Here is a 25,740-nt window from a genome sequence, read left to right as displayed (position 1 = left end):
ATGTCCTTATTCAACTTGTTCACCAGATTTTAGTCAAGGCAACAGTACCTGCAAGCATGATTGGGTTTGAAGGTGGATGACTAGATACAAGATGTAGCTGACCTAGGCATGCTAGTTCACAGCTCCAAGACTGACAGTCAAAAATGACACCTGAGCAACTGCTGGCATGGGATATTTCTATAAACTTGCTTCAAAGCCCCAGCATTTTCTTACTTTTCTCTTGGCCATCACCTCACTGTGTCTGTCCTTTTAATCATGGCTTCACTCCTGCCATATGAGTGCGAAACTCCAACTTTCAGTGATTTCTCACAAAAATCTTCTGTCATGCAAGTATTTCATGAACTTGTAACTTTACATAGATATTCAGCAACACATGTGTGGGATCACATGTTCAATCAGGGGGCCCTCCATCATCCCTCACCATTTCTTCTGTCTTTTGAAATGTTCCTTCCTACACCAGATGAAAAACAACCAAATTCTTTTTCTTCTGTAGAAAAGGCTGTGGAATGATTCTGTTCATACTTTAGTCCCTTGAGATTTCCCTTTGTGTTTGAAAAGAGCTTGTGCATTAATTTATGCTGAACAAACACACTGTACTTCTGGAAAGATATTGCAAGGAGAAAAAGTTGTCTTTTTTGCTATGTGTAATTATAATTATGTTCGTGCCAAATAATACATGGTAGGTATGAGTATATATTGAGTTAGACAAGACTGCGGTCCTGTGATCAGATTGGCTAGTTTCTGTGATTATGGTTTCAGTCTGTCTGCCCTTTGATGCCCTCTCGCAACACCTACCGTCTTACTTGGGTTTCTCTTACCTTGGACGTGGGGTATCTCTTCACGGCTGCTCCAGCAAAGCGCAGCCATTGCTCCTTACCTTGGATGAGGGGTATCTCCTCACGGCCACCCCTCCTGACCTTGAACTTGGAGTAGCTCCTCCTGGCCCCCTGCACCCATGCAGCCACCGCTCCTTGGACATGGGGTAGCTCTTCTCTGCTGCCGCTTCTGACCTCAGACGTGGGGTAGGTCCTCTTGGAGCAGCCTGGTGCTCTGAAAAATCAGCAGTGGCCACAGGACTGGAAAAGATCAGTTTTCATTCCAATCCCAAAAAAAAGGTAATCCCAAAGAATGCTCAAACTACTGCACGATTGCACTCATCTCACATGCTAGTAAAGTAATGCTCAAAATTCTCCAAGCCAGGCTTCAGCAATACGTGAACCGTGAACTTCCAGATGTTCAAGCTGGTTTTAGAAAAGGCAGAGGAACCAGACATCAAATTGCCAACATCCGCTAGATCATCAAAAAAGTAAGAGAGTTCCAGAAAAACATCTATTTCTGTTTTATTGACTGTGCCAAAACCTTTGACTGTGTGGATCACAATAAACTGTGGAAAATTCTGAAAGAGATGGGAATACCAGACTATCTGACCCACCTCTTGAGAAACCTATATGCAGGTCAAGAAGCAATAGTTAGAATTGGACATGGAACAACAGACTGGTTCCAAATAGGAAAAGGAGTATGTCAAGGCTGTATATTGTCACCCTGCTTATTTAACTTCTATGCAGAGTACATCATGAGAAATGCTGGGCTAGAAGAAGCACAAGCTGGAATCAAGATTGCCAGGAGAAATATCAATAACGTCAGATATGCAGATGACACCACCCTTATGGCAGAAAGTGAAGAGGAACTAAAAAGCCTCTTGATGAAAGTGAAAGAGGAGAGTGGAAAAGTTGGCTTAAAGCTCAACATTCAGAAAACTAAGATCATGGCATCTGGTCCCATCACTTCATGGGAAATAGATGGGGAGACAGTGGAAGCAGTGTCAAACTATTTTTTTGGGCTCCAAAATCACTGCAGATGGTGACTGCAGCCATGAAAGTAAAAGACACTTACTCCTTGGAAGGAAAGTTATGACCAACCTAGATAACATACTAAAAAGCAGCGACATTAGTTTGCCAACAAAGGTCCATCTAGTCAAGGCTATGGTTTTTCCAGTGGTCATGTATGGATGTGAGAGTTGGACTGTGAAGGAAGCTGAGCACCAAAAAATTGATGCTTTTTAATTGTAGTGTTGGAGAAGACTCTTGAGAGTCCCTTGGACTGCAAGGAGATCTAACCAGTCCATCCTCAAGGAAATTAGTCCTGGGTGTTCATTGGAAGGACTGATGCTGAAGCTGAAACTCCAATACTTTGGCCATCTCATGTGAAGAGTTGACTCATTGGAAATGACCCTGATGCTGGGAGGGATTGAGGGCAGGAGGAGAAGGGGATGACAGAGGATGAGATGGCTGGATGGCATCACCGACTCGATGGACATGAGTTTGAGTAAACTCCGGGAGTTGATGATGGACAGGGAGGCCTTGCGTGCTGCGATTCATGGGGTCGCAAAAAGTCGGACATAACTGAGCAACTGAACTGAACTGAACTGACTGATGAGTTTATATATCATAGGCTTTAGGAACACAGAGGAAGAGATGACTGATTCTCATGTGGAAAGATAAGATGAAAAAATAAAAGTGAGATGGGAAATCCAGGACATGGGCATAGTAAATATGAAGGCATTGGTGATTGTGTTGTATTTAAAGATGAACAGAGTTGCCCTGAATCAAAGCATAGGAGAAAGAGAAGAGGATTGCTATGAATTATTGTAGAGGTAGTTTGTCATACCTAGGAAGAACCACTCTGTTTTTGTACAGAAAAATATCTTCAGGGATCTAGAAAATTTGGGTAGACTGTAGAACTGAGTCATTATCTTCAAAGCTTTTCTTGCCTTAAAATTTCTGCTTCAAGTGGCAAGTGTGAATTTAAAATTTCATAGAAAAAAGTAACTAAGCAACAAGATGGAACATGTTATGTCAAGGAATAATGGCATTTGGTTTAATATTTCATAACAGCATATATTGTGCTTAGGACTATATGGAACATACAAAAGTAACAGAATTTCATAGTCTGAAAATTTACTCTTTGTGCATGTAACCTCACTAAACATGTAAGAGTTTGCTCAAGCATTACTTGACAGTCAGAAAAAATGATATCATTTTCTTTAACAAACTCAAATGCAAAGCTTAAATTATTTGGGATCTAACTGAAGTGAAAAAGTCCTTTTATTTTGTTATATTTTTCTTTGAAAATTTAGAAATTTTGTGAGGTTAAAAAAAGTGCTGGCTATTGAAGGTGTATTAACCGGAAGTAGTAGAGGAGGAAGTCTTTTTCTTTCTCCCTCTGTCCCACTATTCCTTCTTTCCACCCTTTTCCTTCCTTCAACAAGTATTTATTAAGTGCCTGGTATATGCCAGGGCCTATGTTAGCTGCTGGGAGACAAACTGGGATTTTATAATACTGTATGATAAATAGTCTGGAAAAAAAAAAAAGAGTTTTCTAGAAGTATCTTTGAGGAGTCTCCACCCAGACTTGAGGTATGAGAAAAATATTGAAAAAAAAGTTAATTTTAAGTAAAGTTAAAGTAAAGTAAGTAACTTTAAGTAATTTAACTTTAAGTGAATAATGAGAGATGGCAAATATGGTTGAAGAGGAAACTTTGAATATTTAAAGGATTACTTACAGTTAGCTGACTTTTAAGTAGTTAATAAATTTATAAAACAAAAAACAATTCTTTAATTTATAAATTTTGGAATAGTTTTCAGAAATATGTTAATCATAATATGACATTAGCAGTCATATTAACTTGTGATTACTAATTTGAATAAGCTCAGATTGAACACACCGATCCCACCCCGCCCAAAGCAATTATTCTCATTTATTACCTCAGTTACTCAAATTTCCTTAAATGTAATGGAAAAAACAGAACACGATATAAAAGGCAACTCAAAGAGATGGATTACAGCTTTATATAAATGTGTTATATAAGGCTTTTCTGATAAAATAACATTTGAGCAGTGACCAGAAGGAAGTGAGAAAGAGAATCTTTTAGATACCTGTGGGGAATGCACTCCAGAAAAATTGAACACCATGTGCAAAGGGCTTCCTTGGGCTCAGACAATAAAGAATCCACCTGCAATGCAGGAGACCTGGATTCGATCCCAGGGTTGGAAAGATCCCCTAGAGAAGGGAAGATAAACCCACTCCAGTATTCTTGCCAGGAGAATTCCATGGACTGTATAGTCCATGGGATCGCAAAGAGACGTGACTGAGAGGCTTTCACTTTCACATGCAAAGAGAAGCTGTTCATGTATGTGCAAAATCATGCTTTCTGAAGGTTAAATATGCACGTTTTAACATATTCAGTAAAAACAAAAGATGTAAAAGAGAAATATAGGTAAAATGTGAGTAGATGTAAAATGTGAGTAGGGATATTAAAAAGATAGTTGATTTAACACATCATACTGCCCCCTCTTCTCATAAAAAGGCTTGGAATGAGGAGCAAAGGAGCAAAGAAATACAGGACATGCAGAAAACACCAAAATCATAGACTTAAATATATACCTCTCAATAATTATATGAAATACACATAGATTAAAGAACCTGATTAAAAGACTCAGATTATTAGGCAGGATTTTTATAAAATGAGCATAATCTACATGTTGCTTATAAGAAATACTTTAAAAACAGAGGTATAGAAGCAGGCTTTAAGTTAAAGGACAGAAATATGTATTTTCCCTTCAAATACCAAGCATAAGAAGTTGATGTGAGTATCAGATGAAAGTGTCATAATCAAGAATCTAAATTAATCTTAAATGTGTCTGAATGTAACATTAAAATTTCTAAGCTTTTTAAACCAAAAATTGTCAAAACTAAAAAGAAAATAAGTAAATCCACAATATTATTTGGGGATTTCAAGGAACCCTGTTTCAGAAATTGATAGCATGAGTTCACATAGATCATATAGTTAGTTATATAGAACAGTTAGTTAACACTATCAACCAAATTAACCTAATTGATATTTTCAGAACATTACCAAAGGAAAAGGAAAAACACAAAAAACCCACACAAAACCCCAACAAACAAAATGTGGATTATTTTAAAATGATAAAAGAATTTTCATGAAATAGACCACATTTTGGGCCAGGTGAAAAGACCCAAAATTTCAAAGGATGAAAATAATACAAAGTGGATGTGAACATATGTAAAGACAATTAGGACAATTACCCTCCAATTCATTTTATGAAGCCAGCATAATTTTAATAATTATATATACCAAAATTACATGAGGGTATTGCAAAAAAATTTCCAAGAAAAAATCTACAGGCTAATATCTCTCATGAATATAAATGCAGAAATGCTTAAAGTATAACCAATAGAAAATAGGAATAATATGACCAAATAGGTTTTATACTAGGAATTCAAAATGGGTTCACATATGAAAATCAATCAGTGTAATTCACAGAATGACAGATTGGAAGAAAACATCACATGACCATTTCAATAGAACAGGAAAAGTATTTGTTAAATTCAATGACAATTTGTGATTTAAAAAAAAAAATCCCAGCAATAATCCAGGAGCGGAATAAAATTTCTTCAAACGTGTGAAGAATGCCTATGAAAACGTTAGCTCCCTGCAATGCAGGAGGCACAAGAATTGCCAGTGGGCTACCTGGGTTGGGAAGATCCCCTGGAGGAGGACATGGTAACCCACTCCAGTATTCTTGCCTGGAGAATCCCATGGACGGAGGAGCCTGGCAGGCTACAGTCCATAGGGTCACAAAGAGTTGGACAGAACTGAAGCAACTGAGTAGGCTCACAGTGTCAAATTTAATTGTGAGGTAAGGATTCACAGGGCGGCCTGGCATGTTGCAGCCCATGGGGTCACAAAGAGTTGAACGTGACTTAGCAACTTAGCAACAACCAGGACTGAGATTCTTTCCTCACTCCATTCCCATTCAATTAACCCAGCAATGTTTTCTGAATATACTTTCTGTCCCCACACTGAATCACTTTGGTAATTTGACCAATAGTCTTTCGATCATACTTACAGGAATATTTCTGGACTCTAATTTTGTATTTTGATAGATTTGTGCTTTCACTAATACAACACCCTCTGATGACATGCCTTAATAGTAAATCTTGAAATCAAAGTAAAACATTCAGGTTAGTCCCATTCTCTCAGGGGACAAAGAAAATGCTGCTTTCATTTTTTTTTTTTTTTCAGTATTGTAATAAAAATTCCAGCAATCTAGTAAGAAAAAGAACTAAAAGAAATAAAGTTTGGAAAAGATGAAATAAAGCTCTCATTATTCATAGACAGCCCAACTATACATAAAATATCCAAAGGAACCTATAGTACCTGCCCTATGAATTAATTAGGGAATTTTGCAAGATTACACCAAATGAAGTCAGTACACAGAAATCAATTATTTTCTTTAAATTTTCAAGGTATAACTGAGAGATTTATATATTTCCTTTGCAATAGCATGCAACATTTAGAAATAAATCTAATGATGAATACTTTAGACTTGCATATGGAAAGCTATAATGTTTCTAAGAGATTAATATTCTAAATAATGAGAAATATGTAACAAGTTCATGGATTGGAAGAAGCAATACTGTTGAGGTGTCAGTTCTCCTAAATTGGTGTAAAGACTCAATGAAAATCCAATAAAACTGTAATAGTTTTTTATTTACTTTGATTAAAAATTATAAGCACACTCTAAAGAATAAGTTGTAAGGAAAAGAACCTAAAGTAACAGAAATAATCTTGAAGGAAAACAAATTTGAATGTTTTACTTTTACTTCAAGACTTACTATAAAGCTATGTTATCAAGAGAGTGTGGTACTAGTGAAAGCACAAACAGATCAAAATACAAAATGAATCCAGAAATATTCCTGCAAGTGTGCTCAAATGACTTGTCAATCAAAGTATCAAAGTTATTCGATGAGGGGTCAAAGTCTTTTCAGAAAATGTTGTCAGACCAATTGGATAGGGGGAAGACTATCTAATCCAAGTATTGAAGAAGACTCTCAACACTTGATTCATATCATACATAAAAATTGATTGAATTAAATAACACCGATTGACTTTAACAAAAATGTTTAAGTTAAAACACCAGTGCTTCCAGAAGAAAACCTAGGAGAATATCTTCACAATCTTGGGGTAGATGAAGATTTCTTAGCAGATGGAAAACACTAAACATAAAAAGAAGGAAAAAAAGAGATAATTTCAACATCATAAAAAATTGATAACATGTTCCATCTGAGCAATAAATAGCAATAGTACTGTATTATAACTCAAGAGCTAAGTATGTATTCATGAGTTCATACTAATATAAATAAATCACCAGATTAATAAAGAAATGGAGGAGAAATGACAACTTCCCCTTATGCAAGAATTACAATTCATAAATGAAGAAGAATGAGGAAAATAGAATGTTCCCATTAGAACATCACAGTAATGATTGCCACAATTAAGTTCCATCAGTGGATGCTAAAATTAGTGGGCAAAATTTTAAGCACAGACAACATATTTGGGTACTCTCAAAGTATCTCCCCAGATACTAGCAAACTTCAGAGCAAAAAGTACTAACTGTACTGTGGAGAATCTTCGTAGACCCTTCACGTGATTAATGTTAATATTGTTAGTAATGCACAGCAACATTATGTGCCCCTTGTGAAGGTCACATGACACCGTGATAGCCTTTTTAATAACACATAACCTCAATTTCATAATGAGAAACTCAAGTTGAAGGAAATTCTGCAAAATGTAAGATGAGTTTACTTCAAAATGTCCAGGTTGTGAAAGATGAGGGTAGACGGTTCACACATTGGAGGAAACTTAGGAGACATGACAACCGAGTGCAATGTGGGATCCTGGAACAGAAAAAGACACGATGGATAAGTAGTGAGATCTGAATACATTCTCTGGCTTAGTTTTATGTTATTATACCAAAGTTCATTTCTTAGTTTTGATGACTGTTCTATGGCTATGTGAATGTTAACATAGGGTACATCAGATAAAGGGTATATGGGAACTCTCTACACTATATTTTTCAACTCTTTGTAAGTCTAAAATTATCTTAAAAGAAAATTTTAAACAAAATAACAAACAAAATTAAAAACCTATCTATAAGTCAGGAGTTACACCCTTGAAATCAAATTATATTGACAGTTTGGGTATTCTTCTTACCTGTCTGTGCTGTGTTTAAATAATCTTTATAGTATTTATCGATTCTAAAATATATTTTATGGCTTTAAGAACTAAAGTTACCTTAATCTCAAAAGCTTGGTTTAGCACATTTATCTTTTTCATCCATGCTATATTGATCTATGAGAGCTATTGAGACAACATCCTTGATAATCCTAAGAGAGTTCATCAGAAAGCTCACAATGCTAAATTAGAATAAAAAAGAACACAAATCAAGTGAAATTAATAAAGCAAATGGAATAACAGTGAATGTAGCCCATATGTAAACTTCCTCCTGGATTGAAAACAAAAGCAACTTCAAAAACATTTTTAACAGTACCCTTGAGTAAACCCTTCAGTTTAATTCAGAAGTTTACATCTTCAGAAATGTGATTTAAAGATGTTCCCTGTTTAATCATTTTCATATTTCCTCTTTCATTCTCAGTAGTGTCAACTTATGATCAAATATGTCCATTATCTTTTTGCTGTAGCTGTTTCTCAACTAGGGAAATAAAAATACTGCACTGAAGTTAGAAATAAATTTTTACCCCATTTTACAAAGCCATAAACTACTTGTTTATTTAGTGATTTTCACTGACAATATATGGTGTTCTGTTGAGTGTTGTTAACAATGCTTCCCTTGTCATTGATGGCATGCAATAATATTGATACCTTGTGTTTAGAGGTGTTATCTCTTGAAGAACTCAGATATTCTTGAAGAGAGACCTACTCTGGCACTTCTAAGTATGCTACATTAACTTCCTAAGACCAATGGAGAACAATTTAAAGAACTGCAAACTTAATGACATGTAATACTAAGTGATATATCCTGCTATTCTCCAGAGTTTACTGAGGTCTTGTTTCTGGTAACCAGGATTAGAATACCTCTCATGTTTGCTTCATGACATCCAAGGCTGATTTTTATAACACTGCAAAGTGGTATGGCAGATACACTTAAAAGAGCATGGAAGATAAACATTCCATTCCCAGGTTATTTTCTCACTACTTACTAACTTAAAATTAAGTAATTTACTCAGCCTTTGCTTAGCTTTATTTTCCTTAACTATTTTAAAAAAGTAACTTATAAAGACTTATCCAAGTATCCCACAAGAATATTACAGGGGTCTAGGATTGGGGTAGTTTTCAAACTACCAAGTAAAATTTAAATGCACAGGAGTTGGTGATGGACAGGGAAGCCTGGAATGCGGCAGTCCACGGGGTCGCAAAGAGTCAGACACGACTCAGACTGAGCTGACTGATTTTACCTATTAATTATATGTTATTTCTTGTTACTTATAACAACTGGAATCCAGCCTTCAGAACTGGAATTACTTATTTATAACAATTGGAATTTAATCTTCAAGTGCCTGGTATCCATAGACTTGCTCATATATACATATAAGAAATCCTAAGTCTGAGTTACACTTTCCTGTGACTATGATTTACTCTCCCTTACAATTCTTTAAAATTTTTTTTTTTACATTTTAATGCAATACAGATATTGATCCAAAGGAACAAGGCAAAATAATAGAATTTCATGTAGAATAAGGCATCTTCTAGAGATCGGACACGATGGTTTTCTCTGTGTCTCTGAACCAGGTTTTATTTATGACAGGCTCAGTCGTGTCCGACTCTTTGTGACCCCATGGACTGTAGCCTACCAGGCTCCTCCGTCCATGGGATATTCTAGGCAAGAGTACTGGAGTGGGTTGCCACTTGCTTCTCCAGGGGATCTTCTTGACCCAGGGATCGAACCTGGGTCTCCCGCATTGTAGGCAGACTCTTTACGGTCTGAACCACCAGGGAAGCCACATTTATGACATTAACAGTTGTCAGATATTTGAGGAACAGTTACCTAAATGTGCTAGGTACCTAATTGTGCTAGGATTACTTCAAATTAATTTGGATTTGATACATTTTTAAGGCATTCTGTGATGATTAGAAAAACATTGAACTGACACAACACAATGGCTGAAAAATAGTTAAGAATTTGAGAAATGAGATCTATTGTGCAATTTATACTTACAGTAAGTCTGTGAGCATAAAGGGGTTATAAATTTCTCATTTTTCAGGTGAAACAATTGGGGATAGAAAAGTTGAATAACTTGTTCAAAATGACAGAGAACCCAGTGGAGGTACCAAACACTGATGCTGTGAAAACTATTTCTCCAGAAGGAGACTAGAAAGGGTGATGGGGCAGACCCTCGTCCGACCAGAGAAATTCTGTTTTATATTTACCATTTTTTGTTTGAAGCTTCCCAGTGAGATTTCATTTGAGAAAAGTAAGATGGTTCACATGCAAACAATTGTCAAACCGATTGGTTTAGATTGAGTGCACAGTCCTTCCCAGTCATACTCCTGCCTGCCTTTATATCAGTCTTTAGTGATTCAATCAAAAAATAGAACAGACTGATAGCATTTGAGACATTTAGTTTAAAGGAGCAGCTTTCGATTTTTGATTTTTTTTTTTTTTGACTGCAGTCCACAAAAAGAAATGCTGAAAAATCAAGATAAAAATACCAACACATAATAGAAACAGAAGTACTAGAAAGCAAAGACTCTATGAATTCTGGTATTTTATTCTGCTCTATTGAATTAAAAATCAGCTTTGTGATCTAGCTTGTATAATGAGAATATAAAGAAGGATCATCTAAACAATTTTTTTCAACTTCAATCATGTTTATTTAATTAAATTGTTAACAATGAGCAAGTAAAATATTCTAGATTTAAGACTGATAGATGACACCATCTAATGGTAAAACTTTAAGTCAAACGGGACTTCATCACCATTTCCAGAATTAATATTTAGTATGAATTATTTGGACTTCCCTGGTGGCTTAGACGGTAAAGTGTCTGCCTACAATGTGGGAGACCTGGGTTCAATCCCTGGGTCGGGAAGATCTCCTGGAGAAGGAAATGGCAACCCACTCCAGTATTCTTGCCTGGAAAATGAATTATTTGTAGCACCAGTGGTTTCCCCACTGCACTAGAAGTTGTTTTATGTTTGACTTTTCAAAATTGACTTTAGTAACAATGATATTGCCCTTCTTTGGGATTGAAATGAAAATTAACATTTTCCAGTCACGTGGCCACTGCTGAGTTTTCCAAATTTGCTGACATATTGAGTGCAGCACTTTCACAGCATCATCTTTTAGGATTTGAAATAGCTCAACTGGAATTCCATTACCTCCACTAGCTTTGTTCTTGGTGATGCTTCCTAAGGCCTTCTTGACTTCTCATTCCAGAATTTCTGACTCTAGGGGAGTGATCACACCATAGTGATTATCTGGGTCGTGAAAATCTTTTTTTACAATTCTTCTATGCCACCTCTTCTCAATATCTTCTGCTTCTGCTAGGTCCATACCATTTCTGTCCTTTATTGAGCCCATCTTTGGAGGAAATGTTCCCTTGGTATCTCTCATTTTCTTGAAGAGATCTCTAGTCTTCCCCATTCTATTGTTTTCCTCTATTTCTTTGCCTTGATTGCTGAGAGAGGCTTTCTTATCTCTCCTTGCTATTCTTTGGAACTCTGCATTCAGATGCTTATATCTTTCCTTTTCTCCTTTGCCTTTAGCTTCTCTTCTTTTCACCACTATTTGTAAGGCCTCCTCAGACAGCCACTTTGCCTTTTTTCATTTCTTTTCCATGGGGATTATCTTGATCCCTGTCTCCTGTACAGTGTCACAAACCTCTGTCCATAGTTCATCAGGCTCTCTGTCTATCAAATCTAGTCCCTTAAATCTATTTCTCACTTCCACTGTATAATAATAAGGGATTTGATTTAGGTCATACCTGAATGGTCTAGTGGTTTCCCTCACTTTCTTCAATTTAAGTCTCAAATTGGCAATAAGGAGTTCATAATCTTAGCCACAGTCAGCTCCCTGTCTTGTTTTTCCTGACTGTTGCTCCATCCTTGCCTGCAAAGAATATAATCAATCTAATTTTGATATTGACCATCTGGCCATGTCCATATGTAGAGTCATCTCCTGTGTTGTTGGAAGAGGGTGTTTGCTATGACCAGTGCATTCTCTTGGCAAAACTCTATTAGCCTTTGCCTTGCGTCATCCTGTACTCCAAGGCCAAATTTGCCTGTTAATCCAGGTATTTCTTGACTTCCTACTTTTGCATTCCAGTCCCCTATAATGAAAAAGACATCTTTTTCAGGTGTTAGTTCTAAAAGGTCTTGTAGGTCTTCATAGAACTGTTCAACTTCAGCTTCTTCAGAATTACTGGTCGGGGCATAGACTTGGAATACCATGATATTGAATGGTTTGCCTTGGAAATGAACAGAGATCATTCTGTCGTTTTTGAGATTGCATCCAAGTACTGCATTTCGGACTCTTTTGTTGACTATGATGGCTACTCCATTTCTTCTAAGGGATTCCTGCCCACAGTAGTAGATATAATGGTCATCTGGGTTAAATTCACCCATTCCAGTCCATTTTAGTTCGCTGATTGCTGGAATGTCAATGTTCACTCTTCCCTTCTCCTGTTTGACCACTTCCAATTTGCCTTGATTCATAGACCTAACATTCCAGGTTCCTACGCAATATTACTCTTTACAGCATCGGACCTTGCTTCTATCACCAGTCACATCCACATTGGGGGTTGTTTTTGCTTTGGCTCCATCCCTTCTTTCTTTCTGGAGTTATTTCTCCACTGATCTCCAGTACCACACTGGGCACCTACCGACCTGGGGAGTTCATCTTTCAGTGTCCTATCTTGTTGCATTTTCATAGTGTTCATGGGTTTCTCAAGGCAAGAATACTGAAGTGGTTTGCTATTCCCTTCTCCAGTGGACCACATTCTGTCAGACCTCTCCTCCATGACCCATCCATCTTGGGTGGCCCCACATGGCATGGATTAGTTTCATTGAGTTACGTAATTTTGAGTAATGCTCAAAATTATCCAAGCTAGGCTTCAGCAATATGTGAACTGTGACCTTCTAGATGTTCAAGCTGGTTTTAGAAAAGGCAGAGGAACCAGATATCAATTTGCCAACATCTGCTGGATCATTGAAAAAGCAAGAGAGTTCCAGAAAAACATCTCTTTCTGCTTTGTTGACTATGCTAAAGCCTTTGACTGTGTGGATCACAATAAACTGTGGAAAATTCTGAAGGCGATGGGAATACCAGACCACCTGACCTGCCTCTTGAGAAACCTGTATGCAGGTCGGGAAGCAACAGTTAGAACTGGACATGGAACAACAGACTGGTTCCAAATAGGAAAAGGAGTATGTCAAGGCTGTATATTGTCACCCTGCTTATTTAACTTATATGCAGAGTACATCATGAGAAACGCTGGGTTGGAAGAAGCACAAGCTGGAATCAAGATTGCTGGGAGAAATATCAATAACCACAGATGTGCAGATGACACCACTCTTATGGCAGAAAGTGAAGAAGAACTAAAGAGCCTCTTGATGAAAGTGAAAGAGAAGAGAGAAAAAGTTGGCTTAAAGCTCAACATTCAGAAAGCTAAGATCATGGCATCTGGTCCATCATTTCATGGCAAATAGATGGGGAAACAGTGGAAACAGTATCAGACTTCATTTTTTTTTTTGGGCTCCAATATCACTGTAGATGGTGATTGCAGCTATGAAATGAAAAGACACTCCTTGGAAGGAAAGTTACGACCAACCTAGACAGAGTAAAAAAAGCAGAGGCATTACTGTGTCAACAAAGGTTCATCTGGTCAAGGCTATGGTTTTTCTGGTAGTAATGTATGAATGTGAGAATTGGACTGTGAAGAAAGTTGAGCGCCGAAATATTGATGCTTTTGAACTGTGGTGTTGGAGAAGACTCTTGAGAGTCCCTCGAACTGCAAGGAGATCCAACCAGTCCATCCTAAAGGAGATCAGTCCTGGGTGTTCATTGGAAGGACTGATGCTGAAGCTGAAACTCCAATACTTTGGCCACCTCATGCGAAGAGCTGACTCATTGGAAAAGACCTTGATGCCTGGAAAGACTGAGGGCAGGAGAAGGGGACGACAGAGGATGAGATGGTTGGATGGCATCACAGACTCAGTAGACATGAGTTTGGGTAAATTCCAGGTGTTGGTGATGGACAGGGAGGTCTGCGGTTCATGGGGTCACAAAGAGTCGGACATGACTGAGCTACTGAACTTAACAATGATATTGGTAACATGAATTAGGGTACGATAAATAACTTTTGTGATAGAAATAATTTCCCTATGCAGTCTTAACCATTTTATTCCAAAAAATATCAAGTATCCAGGAAGCTTACGGAAAAATAATGAACATTACAACTAACATTGTGAAGACTCTACTGAAGCTTTTGGACGGTTGTTAAATGACACATGAAGAGTTGTTGGTGACCATTTCCTGTATTTCCCCACCTCTTTTTTGCCTCTTTCATTTGGTTTCCTTTATTCTGTATCCTTCCTTCTGTTTCCTTCTTTTCCTTTTTTACTTTCTCCTGACTGTTCCTTAGGCTGAGGCATAATTGTAAGTTTATTTGGTTGTAAAAGGTAAATGAGTCTAAAATGTTGAAAATACTGTGAGGGGTCAACTATCAAATCTCAGAGAGAAGGCTATAAATTGTTTAATTTTGATTAGAAAATTATGTGCCTTTTTAAAAAATTATATGCCTTTGTCATGCCTTTACTGTAGCACTTAACAGCACTTAACAGTAGCACTTCACAGTTATCACTTCTTCTCTTGTATTATAAATAATGGGTGGTCTGTTTTTGTCCTCGTTCAGTATAGTTACTCAAGATGTAAATGAGTAATGAGCAGGATTAAACTTAGACGTAGTTATACTTGTTACCAGATATTTTTGGATTCAGTAGACGTGCAACATACATAAGGCTTCCCAGGTGGTGCAGTTCTAAAGAACCTGCTTGCAATGCAGGAGATGCAGGTTTGATCCTTGGGTTGGGAAGATACCCTGTAGTAGGAAATGGCAGCCCACTCCAGTGTTCTTGCCTGGGAAATTCCATGGACAGAAGAGCCTGGCTGGCTACAGTCCATGGGGTTGCAAACAGTTGGACATGACTGAGCAACTGAACAGACACATACACATGCAACATACAAATGTTACACAGTTTAATAAGCAAAATCAAAGATGACAGAGACTTGGCAAGTTAGCTACTATTCTTCTCTGCTGGGCTTCAGGCAGAAATCCTTAAATACAGATTTCCTTTCAACTAGGCAGAGGCTGGACCTTAGCATCCTCCCTCATGTGCCATTTTAGATGATGTGATTCGTTCATTAGATTTGGCGTCCTAAAAGTGACATAATTGCCATCCCTCACTTAACTGTGATGAATTCAGATACTGGTTTACATTGAGGAAATTGCCAAAGACACAGGTAAGTGAACTGCAGCCAAAGTAGAGAACTGCTAGAGATGGCATCTGTTTGCTTTCTCTCTCTCCTATTATAAACTAGATTTTGCTTTCCTCCTTTTGCCTTTATTAATGAGCAAAATCTAAGAAGCCTTTTTCTGGAAGTGTTGTCTTAGGGAACTCAGCGTACCTCTGACTCAAATGCAAGCTTCCCTTTGAAGCCTTACCTGAAGCTCAGCTGCTGTTAATTTGCCATATTCTGTCCCCCCAGATGGCTGTCAGTCTCTCAGACACTAAAGGAAGCAGCATCCAAAGACTGTGAGAGGAGAAGAATCACAGACACATTCCATGCTCACATCTGAACTCGTCTTCCTGGAAGAGGAGTGAGCCCCCACAGCAGGCTTAGACCAATCAGCAGATTTATTCCCTCCAGTTGTTGTTGGAAGCTGGCCTCTGAAAACCATGGCCACTTAGAGGGGACTAAACAAAATGGGGTTTAGTTAAAAGGAAAAAGAGGGGGGAATTGGATAAATAGTGGTCAGCGTCTGCTACATGGCAGAAATGTGACCATCAAATTTTTGATGATGTGCAATCAATTATTGAAATATATTTTAAGAACACCATATCCTTAGTACTGTATCTTGCCATCCCTTATGAAAAGATAAGGAAACTTAATAATCTCTTAGGCTGAATTTAACCACATACAGGATCTGTTAATTTTCAGTGAACATATTTGTGGCTTAATAGTATATGGATAGGCACCTGCATATGAATTTTATTGTGTTTGTATTTGACGGTGTTAATGGGAAATCATTTTCTGTAATAGAGGAAACTGTACATGAACTCTTTTGCTGACAGTTAGGCCCTGGTCTACACAGCTTTTATTTTTTCAGATAAGAAATAGTTTTGATGATGAAATAGAGTTGCTCATCATAGCTCTAGATATGGAACTGGAACTGATCATATTACATCAAATATAACAGAAAAATCCATTACATATGTGCAGTAATATCTTTAGTAATACAACTGAGTGATGCATCTAATATCTGGAAAGACTAATGACAGCATACTTAAATAGATCTATGTATCTATACTTAAACTGTGCACAATTTAAGTTCTAGTAGCATTTTTTCACTCTGTTGTGGCAGTTTTGTGTCTTGACATATTTTAGCCAGCTTTTGGGTGCATTCAGGAAATTACTTTGGAGTGTGGTAATTTGCCTATAGAACCCATTACAATGATTTGTAAATAATGTCACCACCACTATTGCATTCTCCACTTGGAAAAACTACCTTACCTAGGAAATCTCTCTTAAGGCAAGCAGTATACAATTTCATCAGAAATAGTGTTTTTTCACAGTTATTGCCAGCGTTTTCCTGCTTTGTATATTTGCCAAGAACTTGGGTGATCTGTTATCTTCAGTTATTTTGTATCTTCTATGATATTATGGTGTCTTTCCAAGCATCAAACCTGACCCATCATGGATAGTCTTCTGTATGCCATTTGAACATAACCTTAGAAGGTCAATCACATTCCTTGTAAACTTCCTATGGCCTCCATATGAGACTGGACCTGGAATCTGCTAGGTAGAATGACTTGAGGAAAAACATCTTATACTTTCAGACATACATGGAGGGGTGAATCTGCATCACTTGACACTGGGTGACTAGATTCTCTTCTGTCTGTGATGAGCTTGTGAGAGTGACAAGTTGAGGGGAAACAGCTTGCTCTTTCTTCTGTTGTATTCACATGGAACCGTCCATATCTGTGCCTTCCAGAACATGTGGAATATCTTTAGCTAGTGGAATAATAGCCTCTTTCCTACTGTTTCTGACTTTTCATTTAGCTCCTTTTGAAATAACTCTTAAAAAATGAAAGATTAAAGAAAAGCAGGCTGCCAAGTACCTGAAAGAAACCAGCTTTTGGAGCCAAGCTTATAATATAAGCTTATAAACAAGGGCTTGGGCTTCAACAGAAAAAAGAAGGATAAAAGGGTCAAGGAATTCCTCTACCCTCTGTATTCACAGAATGTAGCTTTCTTGTTGGAGTAAAACATGAATACAATGGACCCCTCTTGCCTCAAATTGTGCAGAGAGTGTATTGAGAAGGATAAAGATGAAGTTTCAGACATCTGTAAATGGCAGGATATTTTCTAAAACATGAGATTTTTAGACTGTGTGAAGCCACTTCTCATGGGCCACGTGCATACCATGGCAAGGGCAAGGCTACAGGAAAAAAGAGCAAGTCACATGTCTTGGATTTTCCTATCATTGTTCCTAGGTTTCCAGTTATGCTAATTTTGGATAGAAGAAAGACACTTCTCAATGGGCCTGTAACTGCCAGCTGATGTCTTGCTTTCCCTTTTGTATTTTGTGCCTTTTTTTTTTTTTTTTTTGTTCTACTCTTTAACTCTGCATATAGAATATATGACTTTCTGGGGAAATCTAGCCCTTCACAGCTTTCAGCTGAAGGTTTCCATATTGCTTAGACCATGGATGGGGGCATCTTAGCATGAGGAGAAAAGCTGTTTATAGTAACGGTTCCATCTTCTGAAGCTTATGCTTTAGGAGGATTATTTTACATTTCCCTATAGTACCCTCATGTGGTCATGCCAGATGAGCATCTTGGAGCACCTTGAAGCATCTTCCTTAGATAAGTCTCAATTATTTTGTTCTATGCAGCTTCAGTATTGTATCTTGGTTCTCACAGTTGGTTAGGCTCACCTGAATATATTATTTGTATATTATACACTTCTTCTCTTTCTCTCATGTGTGAGTGCTCTGTTGTATCCAACTCTTTATGACCTCATGGGAATATAGCCCACCAGGCTTTCCTGTCCATGGGATTTTCCAGGCAAGAATATTGGAGTGGGTTCCCATTTCCTTCTCTGGGGGATCTTCCTAACCCAGGAATTGAAATCGTGTCTCCTGTGTCTCCTGTGGTGGCAGCTGGATTCTTTACCACTGCATCACCTGGGGAGTCCTGTGCCCTTCCTACAAGAGAGAAATTGTTGGGATATTATTCTTGAATCAGGAAATATTTCTCTCTATCTGATATTCATCACTACTGCTGTTATGACTGTGGTAGCAAAACACAAGCTTGCCCAAAGGAATAGTATTGTTTTACATTTATAACTTTGGAAATGCCTATCATATGAAATGCTGAAGGCATCCTATAATTGTTGTTTCATTATGATAAGCAAGAAAGTGAGACCATCTGATTAATTCCTGTCTTTGCACATGACCATTTTGATTACATGAAAAATGGTTATAGTTTAAATTAGTGGGTTACTGGAATAATTCAGTCCTTATAGAAACAAGCATCGTCTGGCAACCCCACTGCCACAACAGTCTACATTTCAGTTACTCTTATGACTAATATTTCCAACTAAGAAGTGCTAGAAAGGAACAACAGGCAATTCTGAAAAGCAGCAACTCAAACTTCTTATTCCATTATGACAATTGTTAAACTTAATCCAACCTACAGGATGTTTAGGGACACTACAGGAAGGCACTTCTCCCTCTGAGTGAGGGCTGCAGAAGAGAGGGGCTCATAATTTATGAGTAAGTAAGAGCGCAAAGAGAATCAAGTCACAACAGACTAATGATAGAAAGTAGACATTTCTGCCTTATTGACTATGCCCAAGCCTTTGACTGTGTGGATCAAAATAAACTGTGGAAAATTCTGAAAGAGATGGGAATACCAGACCACCTGACCTGCCTGTTGAGAAACCTGTATGCAGATTAGAAAGCAACAGTTAGAACTGGACATGGAACAACAGACTGGTTCCAAATAGGAAAAGGAGTACGTCAAGGCTGTATATTGTCACCCTGATTATTTAACTTATATGCAGAATACATCATGAGAAACGCTGGGCTGGAAGAAGCACAAACTGGAATCAAGATTGCCAGGAGAAATATCAGTAACCTCAGATATGCAGATGACATCATCCTTATGGCAGAAAGTGAAGAAGAACTAAAGAGCCTCTTGATGAAAGTGAAAGAGGAGAGTGGAAAAGTTGGCTTAAAGCTCAACATTCAGAAAACTAAGATCATGGCATCCGGTCTCGTCACTTCATGGCAAATAGATGGGGAAACAGTGGAAACAGTGGCTGACTTTATTTTTTTGGGCTCCAAAATTACTGTGGATGATGATTGCAGCCATGAAATTAAAAGATTCTTACTCCTTGGAAGGAAAGTTATGACCAACCTAGACAGCATATTAAAAAGCAGAGACATTACTTTGCCAACAAAGTTTTTGGTTTTTCAAGTAGTCATGTATGGATGTGAGAGTTGGACTATAAAGAAAGCTGAGCACAGAAGAATCAATGCTTTTGAACTGTGGTGTTGGAGAAGATTCTTGAGAGTCCCTTGGACTGCAAGAAGATCCAACCAGTCAATCCTAAAGGAGATCAGTCCTGGGTGTTCATTGGAAGGACTGATGTTGAAGCTGAAACTCCAATACTTTGGCCACCTGATGCGAAGAGCTGACTCATTTGAAAAGACCCTGAAGCTGGGAAAGATTGAGGGCAGGAGGAGAAGGGGATGACAGAGGATGAGATGGTTGGATGGCATCACCGACTCAATGGACATGGGTTTGGGTGGACTCCGGGAGCTGGTGATGGACAGGGAGGTCTGGCGTTCTGCAGTTCATTAGGTTGCAAAGAGTCAGACACAACTGAGTGACTGTACTGAACTGAACTGAACTGCGATTTCTAAGTATAGGAATAATGGCTACTCTTCTTTACAAAGAAGTTAAATACCAAAGGAAGAATAGTATATACTTTCATATACTATTATCTATGTAGATAATAGATCTATGATAGACAATAGATAATAGACTCTATGTTTACAAATTCTTCTAAAATATCTTCTCAAGTAAATGCATGCTCATATGGCCCACAACAATGAAGATATTTTGTGAATGGAATGAAAAGATACAAACTACTATGTATAGTATAGATGAGCAACAAGGATATATTACATATAGCACAGGGAATTATAACCATTATCTTATAATAACTCTTAATGGAGTATAATCTGTAAAAATATTGAATCACTATGCTCTACACCTAGAACTAATATAATATTGTAAATCAACTATCCTTCAATTAAAAAAGATATTTTGCTAGTTAGAGAAATTCCTATGAATGATTTATTGAGACTTGGTCTGTGTTTCAGACATTTTACCTCTAACTAGTAGTCTTAAATGGTATGTTGAATACAAAACAAAATGCTTTTTAAGAAGCAGGTTGAATATCATTTAAATAAATTCTCTATTGTCTTTAATATGTAAGTTCAGAGCATCACTTATTAACATCAGTCATGACTATTGTGAATTGCTCCAAATGTTTCTTGTATTCTTAACATAGGTTTTTGAGAAAGTTTTAGTGATATCATTTCCTAATGCCAGTCCCAGCTGCATAACATGTTTGAAAATATGTAGGAGGGTTTACATGGAATAGAAGAAAAGCTACTATTTGTTCATTTTTGAAACAGTATCTTTGGAGCCTGTGAGAGCTGAAGGAGGTGGCAGGAGGGCCTGGTTCATGCTGCTAAATGTTTAATTTCATGTCTAGGAAGAGCAGGTGCACAAAGGGACGCACTAACTTCTCTGTTCTCACCTCGTTGATTTTTCAGTGAACAGACCATGAACCATTCCCACCTCATTCATAATATCTATGTCACAGTCACCTCACCTGTCATAAAGACATGAAAGTGAATGAAGTAAGTGTTCTCTTTTTTGTTTTTGATGAGTAGAGCTTGTCAGTTGCTGCCTGACTGTCAAACTGTGAGCTGAAACTCTGGGAAGCTGTGGGTTCTTTGTGTTCCTTGACTAGCTTATATTTGTCTGGAGCTGCTGGAGACTCCCTTACTACCAAATAAGTGCATTAATTTTAGATATTAAAAATTTAAAAATTCTCTGAAATGGATCAGTATATTTATAAAGCTTTCTTCTTTTAGCCGCAGATCTAGACATTTCCTTCAAAGTGAACTATATGACTCTTTTTAAATATAGGCTTTTTGTGGGATGTATTTTAGTCTTGAAAATGGCACTCCCTATTCATTATATTGTATTTTAGTAATCATTACAGGGAAGCATGGATGACCAATTACCAAGGTACAAACTTTGGTTACATTCTTCAATTGATCATAAGTGGCTATCAACTCTGCTCTCATTTTAGCTTACTGTCAAATAAGAGTATTCATACTAAGTTTGTAATACAGAATATGGCAATCCACATATTTTTCAGATTACAACCTAGGGTTTTGCTACCAGATATTTATCAGAATATTGGTTATGAGAAAATCGTCCTGAAGAATGATTATCAAAGGATTGATTGTGGAAGGTTGTCTGGAGAATATAGTATATCTATATAGTGTTAGAATAGTGTTTCTAAAGCTAGGTTCCTGAGTTACGGTGTACCTCAAGAGGTAATAAGTTGTTCAGAAACTTTAATGAGGAAACAGTTGCTGCTTTAGCTGCTTTGAATTTCAATTATGACTAATATTGGATATTACAGCATTATTGTTTTGGAGCGCAATATTTGGTCTCTCATTGAGCTGTAATTTTGGTGTTAGAGTTAATCACTCAGTCATGTCAGCCTCTTTGACCCCATGGACTGTTGCCCATCAGGCTCCATTGTCCGCGGGATATTCCAGGCAAGAATACTGGAGTGGGTTGCCATTCCCTTCTCCAGGGGATCTTCCCAACCAAGGGATCAAACCTGGGTCTCCCACATTGCAGGTGGAATCTTTACAGTCTGAGTCACCAGGGAAGGTAGCCATCACCCTTCATTGGGCTTCTCAAATGGCTCAGTGGTAAAGAATCCACCTGCCAAGCTGGAGATGCAGGTTCGATCCCTGCTTTAGAAAGATCCCCTGGAGAAGGAAACGGCAACCTACTCTAGTATTCTTGCCTGGGAAATCCTATGGACAGAGGAACCTGGGGCGGTGGTCTACAATCCATGGAGTCATAAAGAGTTGGACGTGACTTAGCTACTAAACAGCAAATTATCCTTCATCGAGGGAGCTTCCAGAATAGACATTTGAAAATCAGTGCTAAGTGTACTTCAGGAATGTTGCTGAGAACCTGATTTATTGTAGTCACACTACCCCTTTAGCAGGACCCATGGAAAGAAGTTTCCTAAGGTCTCACTGTTACATGCAGTTGATTTTTCTTTGAAGAAAGATGTAATTCATCCATTGTTAAGTATTTTAAATATAAGAACTGCAAGAACTATAAACTGAGCATTCAAATACGCTTTTACTTCACACTGAATATCATCAAGCTCAGAGTCAAATTTGCTAGTTTTCTCTATAAAACCTTCTAGACCTTTCAGTGTATCTTTGGTGTACTTCTAGCTTTGTCTCTTTCTCCTAAATTTATTTTACCAACACCCAGTCTTCTTCAGAAATTTAACCTAGTTTTATTACATATATCTGTGTAGAGTGATTTATATAGTTTTGGAGTAGGATGAAGATATCCATATAGTATGATTTTATACTTGTTCTTATCAACTCAACTTGATTCTAAGCTTTCCCATGACAACCTTCACACCTTTAATCATGTTATTTCTATCTCAGATAAGCACATTCCCTTGTTTATAATACATAGTGTATTCATGTGTTTGTTATGTTTTAGTCACCATTGTTGAGTGTGTCCTAAGAGAAGTGGCTCAGATGGTAAAGAATCTAACTGCAGTGTAGGAGACCTGGGTTCAATCCCTGAGTCTGGAAGATCCCCTGGAGAGGGAAATGGCAACTCACTCCAGTATTATTGCCTGCAAAGTCCCAAGGACAGACGAACCTGGTGAGCTACAGTCCATGGGGTTGCAAAGAGTCAGACATGACTGAGGAACTAACGCTTTCACTTTGAGAGCAGTGAAAGGTGGATTTATCATTTACTGGGATGAGGAAGACGGCAGGAGCAGGAGTTTGGGGTGGGGATGGGAAATAAAAGAAATTTTGGACAAGTTAACTTTGAGGTGAACATATTTGTGGTTATATTTTCCTCAGAATCCTTCTGGTCTCATTTACAGGCAGTGACTCACATCTATTAATAAGAAGCAGTAGTGTAGATGTAGGCCATTACTCAGTGATCCTTTCCCTCTCACTCTGATGGACAATCAAGCAGTATCTATCTTGTTAGGGCACATCAAGTACATCGTGTCCTCTGAATCCAGGTCTCAGATCCTTGATGCCTAAAAAAGACGATGAACTTGCAATGATGTTGGGGTGGGTCTTTCCCTGGCATCAACTCCTTCATTGTCAGAAATCAGGATGATCTGTGGATCACAGCTAAAATGACCATACCATCGTTGGCAGAGATGAACACAGAATTCAATATGCTTTGCTTTTAACTGTTCCTAAAGCATTCTCAGTCCCCTATCCCATCACTTTATCAAGCCTCAGGGCAGGACTATTGTGGTCAATGAGGCACTGATCTCAGAGGTCAAAACTAAGGGGATCCTAAAAAACCTCAGTGATTAAGATAAATACTATTTGAATACAATATTTTTTTAAAACTCAAGATTAACATAAAAATCCATGGATTAATAACAGTGTCATGCCTAGTCAGAGGAAAGGGTCTGAGGCAAAATGAAAAATCAGTTAATAGTAATCTTGTATTTAGAATTCTGCTCATTTATCATAGTTTTTTTTTTTTTTAATTTGGTGCACCCTTAAATTTTGCCCCTGGAAGCCAGTGCCATATTTTCCCCTGACCATAGTCCCAGCTCTATCAAGATTAATTCATGTTTTTAATTTGTTTGCATAAGTTACCACAGGAATATTAGATCTCATCCTCTTGGTGTCAGTCTCATTTGATTTTCCCTTTGTCTCATTCCATTTAACTTTCCCTTAACTCTCACTCTGCCTTCTGGAATTCATGGTTATTTAAGAGCTTTTAAGAGTTATATTAAGAGCTCATACCTCATACTTTCAAGCTGTTCTCAGAATGCCTTTTAAAAAATCTTTTGCCCTGACTCTTCTCTTTCTGTAGTTGTGCTCTCAGGTGGAAAAGGTTTTCTTTCCACATTCCTTATAACATTTATCTTGAGATGGGGTAGATGTTTTTGCTCATTATAACTGCTTCTTGTCACTTTCCCCTTCTTTCTCCCTATAATCACTAAATTTTGAATATCATGTGATCACCACATATCGTAAACTAAGCCCTTTTTAAAACATCATCCACTGACCCCACATCTTCCCCCTTGTTCCTGGGAAATTTTAGCCCCTTGCCAAATGTGAAGTTTCTTGGTGGAAGTTTCAATATCCACTTAGATGATTCTTCTAATGAAATGACTTCAAACTTCTTTGCCCACTTCATCAATGATCTTGTTCGTTACACTTCCACAGCCATTCAGTCCTGTGGCTATAATCTAGATGGTGACATCCTCGTTGCAAATAGTGAAACGCTTCTGTAGCCTTCACTTCAGGTGTCCTACTTTCCCAGCACTCCTTCATATCATTTCATCTTTTTCTAGTAGCCCCAATGCAACAATTCTTTGAGCTTATTGGCATAATCTATAGATCCTTCTAGTTTTTTTGCTCTCCCTCATCACCCTCTTATGTCTCCAGAATGAGTGTAAACATTTTCTTCCTGCTCTCTTGATGTAAACACTTTCCCCTTTCTACTAGATCATACTAATCAGTTTATAACTGTCTATAATTTCTCCGTCTTTAAATAAAACCAAAATCAGAAACTTCCCTAATCTCCTCATTCTTCTCTAATCTCTTACAATTTCATTGTCACCTTTTAGAAACTAACAGTTGACATCAGTGTCTATATTTTGTGCCTCTGATTTCCACCTTCTCTCTTGAAAATGTCACATTTGGGGTTTTGCATCCATCTACTACTCTACCAGAACTATTCTTTTTAAGGCACCAAATTTTATTGCTTTGTTAAACCCAGTAATGAGTTCTAAGCCTTGATCTTTCTTGACCTGTCCTCTGCATTTGACCCAGTTTTCAACCTTACTCCTTGAAATATTTTCTAAAGCAGCTTCCTAGAACACCACTCTCCTGGTTTCATTCCTAACTCACTGCCATTCCTTTGCTTATTCTTATTTATCTCCTCAAACTTTTAACTACTGAAGTACCCTGGTTCAGTAGCCAAAACACTACCTATCTTACACATTCTCTTGGTTCATACCCTCCAGTTTCATTATTTATCATTTTTATACAGTGGAATACCCAAATTTATCTTCAAATAAGCTAAAGATAAGATATCTTATCTTTAGCTTATATGAATAGAATAGGCATCTGAAACTTAAAGTGAATTCGCTATCAAGCCCCCTTCCCCACCTCACCCACAGTGGAATGAATTCCGTCTTCTCCATCTTTGTAAATGGTGACTTTAC

The sequence above is a fragment of the Odocoileus virginianus genome, chromosome 2 (assembly GCF_023699985.2).
Source record: "Odocoileus virginianus isolate 20LAN1187 ecotype Illinois chromosome 2, Ovbor_1.2, whole genome shotgun sequence".
Lineage (NCBI taxonomy): Eukaryota > Metazoa > Chordata > Mammalia > Artiodactyla > Cervidae > Odocoileus > Odocoileus virginianus.
The sequence above is the reverse complement of the archived record's forward strand: the minus strand, read 5'-3'. Positions refer to the sequence as shown.